Below are 5,000 nucleotides of genomic sequence, written 5' to 3' on the forward strand. Positions count from 1 at the left end.
TCAGGGCGGCGCGGCCCCCTTTTATACCCTTCCTGGACGATGAAGATGTTCCTGCACATGAAGATGTTCCTACACAGCAGCCATTGAGGATGTTCCTACACAGCAGCCAATGAAAATGTTCCTACACAGCAGCCAGATTGTGACATCACAGAGCATCCCTGTGATGTCACAATCTGGCTGCTGTGTAAGAACATTTTCATTGGCTGCTGTGTAGGAACATCCTCAATGGCTGCTGTGTAGGAACATCTTCATTGGCTGCTGTGTAGGAACAGTCTCATTGGCTGCTGTGTCTATCTATCTATCTATCTATCTATCTATCTATCTATCTATCTATCTATATGTCTCTATCTCTATCTATCTATCTATCTAGTGACTCTCAGGGCGGTGCGGCCCCCTTTTATACCCTTCCTGGACGATGAAGATGTTACTGCACATGAAGATGTTCCTACACAGCAGCCATTGAGGATGTTCCTACACAGCAGCCAATGAAAATGTTCCTACACAGCAGCCAGATTGTGACATCACAGAGCATCCCTGTGATGTCACAATCTGGCTGCTGTGTAAGAACATTTTCATTGGCTGCTGTGTAGGAACATCCTCAATGGCTGCTGTGTAGGAACATCTTCATTGGCTGCTGTGTAGGAACAGTCTCATTGGCTGCTGTGTCTATCTATCTATCTATCTATCTATCTATCTATCTATCTATCTATCTATCTATCTATCTATCTATCTATCTATCTATCTATATGTCTCTATCTCTATCTATCTATCTAGTGACTCTCAGGGCGGCGCGGCCCCCTTTTATACCCTTCCTGGACGATGAAGATGTTCCTGCACATGAAGATGTTCCTACACAGCAGCCATTGAGGATGTTCCTACACAGCAGCCAATGAAAATGTTCCTACACAGCAGCCAGATTGTGACATCACAGAGCATCCCTGTGATGTCACAATCTGGCTGCTGTGTAAGAACATTTTCATTGGCTGCTGTGTAGGAACATCCTCAATGGCTGCTGTGTAGGAACATCTTCATTGGCTGCTGTGTAGGAACAGTCTCATTGGCTGCTGTGTCTATCTATCTATCTATCTATCTATCTATCTATCTATATGTCTCTATCTCTATCTATCTATCTATCTAGTGACTCTCAGGGCGGCGCGGCCCCCTTTTATACCCTTCCTGGACGATGAAGATGTTACTGCACATGAAGATGTTCCTACACAGCAGCCATTGAGGATGTTCCTACACAGCAGCCAATGAAAATGTTCCTACACAGCAGCCAGATTGTGACATCACAGAGCATCCCTGTGATGTCACAATCTGGCTGCTGTGTAAGAACATTTTCATTGGCTGCTGTGTAGGAACATCCTCAATGGCTGCTGTGTAGGAACATCTTCATTGGCTGCTGTGTAGGAACAGTCTCATTGGCTGCTGTGTCTATCTATCTATCTATCTATCTATCTATCTATCAATCTATCTATCTATCTATCTATCTATCTATCTATCTATCTATCTATCTATCTATCTATCTATCTATCTATCTATATGTCTCTATCTCTATCTATCTATCTAGTGACTCTCAGGGCGGCGCGGCCCCCTTTTATACCCTTCCTGGACGATGAAGATGTTCCTGCACATGAAGATGTTCCTACACAGCAGCCATTGAGGATGTTCCTACACAGCAGCCAATGAAAATGTTCCTACACAGCAGCCAGATTGTGACATCACAGAGCATCCCTGTGATGTCACAATCTGGCTGCTGTGTAAGAACATTTTCATTGGCTGCTGTGTAGGAACATCCTCAATGGCTGCTGTGTAGGAACATCTTCATTGGCTGCTGTGTAGGAACAGTCTCATTGGCTGCTGTGTCTATCTATCTATCTATCTATCTATCTATCTATCTATCTATCTATCTATCTATCTATCTATCTATCTATCTATCTATCTATATGTCTCTATCTCTATCTATCTATCTATCTAGTGACTCTCAGGGCGGCGCGGCCCCCTTTTATACCCTTCCTGGACGATGAAGATGTTCCTGCACATGAAGATGTTCCTACACAGCAGCCATTGAGGATGTTCCTACACAGCAGCCAATGAAAATGTTCCTACACAGCAGCCAGATTGTGACATCACAGAGCATCCCTGTGATGTCACAATCTGGCTGCTGTGTAAGAACATTTTCATTGGCTGCTGTGTAGGAACATCCTCAATGGCTGCTGTGTAGGAACATCTTCATTGGCTGCTGTGTAGGAACAGTCTCATTGGCTGCTGTGTCTATCTATCTATCTATCTATCTATCTATCTATATGTCTCTATCTCTATCTATCTATCTAGTGACTCTCAGGGCGGCGCGGCCCCCTTTTATACCCTTCCTGGACGATGAAGATGTTCCTGCACATGAAGATGTTCCTACACAGCAGCCATTGAGGATGTTCCTACACAGCAGCCAATGAAAATGTTCCTACACAGCAGCCAGATTGTGACATCACGGAGCATCCCTGTGATGTCACAATCTGGCTGCTGTGTAAGAACATTTTCATTGGCTGCTGTGTAGGAACATCCTCAATGGCTGCTGTGTAGGAACATCTTCATTGGCTGCTGTGTAGGAACAGTCTCATTGGCTGCTGTGTCTATCTATCTATCTATCTATCTATCTATCTATCTATCTATCTATCTATCTATCTATCTATCTCTCTATCTATCTATCTATCTATCTATCTATCTATCTATCTATCTATCTATATGTCTCTATCTCTATCTATCTATCTAGTGACTCTCAGGGCGGCGCGGCCCCCTTTTATACCCTTCCTGGACGATGAAGATGTTCCTGCACATGAAGATGTTCCTACACAGCAGCCATTGAGGATGTTCCTACACAGCAGCCAATGAAAATGTTCCTACACAGCAGCCAGATTGTGACATCACAGAGTATCCCTGTGATGTCACAATATGGCTGCTGTGTAAGAACATTTTCATTGGCTGCTGTGTAGGAACATCCTCAATGGCTGCTGTGTAGGAACATCTTCATTGGCTGCTGTGTAGGAACAGTCTCATTGGCTGCTGTGTCTATCTATCTATCTATCTATCTATCTATCTATCTATCTCTCTATCTATCTATCTATCTATCTATCTATATGTCTCTATCTCTATCTATCTATCTATCTATCTAGTGACTCTCAGGGCGGCGCGGCCCCCTTTTATACCCTTCCTGGACGATGAAGATGTTCCTGCACATGAAGATGTTCCTACACAGCAGCCATTGAGGATGTTCCTACACAGCAGCCAATGAAAATGTTCCTACACAGCAGCCAGATTGTGACATAACAGAGTATCCCTGTGATGTCACAATCTGGCTGCTGTGTAAGAACATTTTCATTGGCTGCTGTGTAGGAACATCCTCAATGGCTGCTGTGTAGGAACATCTTCATTGGCTGCTGTGTAGGAACAGTCTCATTGGCTGCTGTGTCTATCTATCTATCTATCTATCTATCTATCTATCTATCTATCTATCTATCTATCTATCTATCTATCTATCTATCTATCTATCTATCTATCTATATGTCTCTATCTCTATCTATCTATCTATCTAGTGACTCTCAGGGCGGCGCGGCCCCCTTTTATACCCTTCCTGGACGATGAAGATGTTCCTGCACATGAAGATGTTCCTACACAGCAGCCATTGAGGATGTTCCTACACAGCAGCCAATGAAAATGTTCCTACACAGCAGCCAGATTGTGACATCACAGAGCATCCCTGTGATGTCACAATCTGGCTGCTGTGTAAGAACATTTTCATTGGCTGCTGTGTAGGAACATCCTCAATGGCTGCTGTGTAGGAACATCTTCATTGGCTGCTGTGTAGGAACAGTCTCATTGGCTGCTGTGTCTATCTATCTATCTATCTATCTATCTATATGTCTCTATCTCTATCTATCTATCTAGTGACTCTCAGGGCGGCGCGGCCCCCTTTTATACCCTTCCTGGACGATGAAGATGTTCCTGCACATGAAGATGTTCCTACACAGCAGCCATTGAGGATGTTCCTACACAGCAGCCAATGAAAATGTTCCTACACAGCAGCCAGATTGTGACATCACGGAGCATCCCTGTGATGTCACAATCTGGCTGCTGTGTAAGAACATTTTCATTGGCTGCTGTGTAGGAACATCCTCAATGGCTGCTGTGTAGGAACATCTTCATTGGCTGCTGTGTAGGAACAGTCTCATTGGCTGCTGTGTCTATCTATCTATCTATCTATCTATCTATCTATCTATCTATCTATCTATCTATCTATCTATCTATCTATCTATCTATCTATCTCTCTATCTATCTATCTATCTATCTATCTATCTATCTATCTATCTATATGTCTCTATCTCTATCTATCTATCTAGTGACTCTCAGGGCGGCGCGGCCCCCTTTTATACCCTTCCTGGACGATGAAGATGTTCCTGCACATGAAGATGTTCCTACACAGCAGCCATTGAGGATGTTCCTACACAGCAGCCAATGAAAATGTTCCTACACAGCAGCCAGATTGTGACATCACAGAGTATCCCTGTGATGTCACAATCTGGCTGCTGTGTAAGAACATTTTCATTGGCTGCTGTGTAGGAACATCCTCAATGGCTGCTGTGTAGGAACATCTTCATTGGCTGCTGTGTAGGAACAGTCTCATTGGCTGCTGTGTCTATCTATCTATCTATCTATCTCTCTATCTATCTATCTATCTATCTATATGTCTCTATCTCTATCTATCTATCTATCTATCTAGTGACTCTCAGGGCGGCGCGGCCCCCTTTTATACCCTTCCTGGACGATGAAGATGTTCCTGCACATGAAGATGTTCCTACACAGCAGCCATTGAGGATGTTCCTACACAGCAGCCAATGAAAATGTTCCTACACAGCAGCCAGATTGTGACATAACAGAGTATCCCTGTGATGTCACAATCTGGCTGCTGTGTAAGAACATTTTCATTGGCTGCTGTGTAGGAACAT

This window comes from Borostomias antarcticus (genome assembly GCF_949987555.1).
Source record: "Borostomias antarcticus genome assembly, contig: scaffold_66, whole genome shotgun sequence".
Lineage (NCBI taxonomy): Eukaryota > Metazoa > Chordata > Actinopteri > Stomiiformes > Stomiidae > Borostomias > Borostomias antarcticus.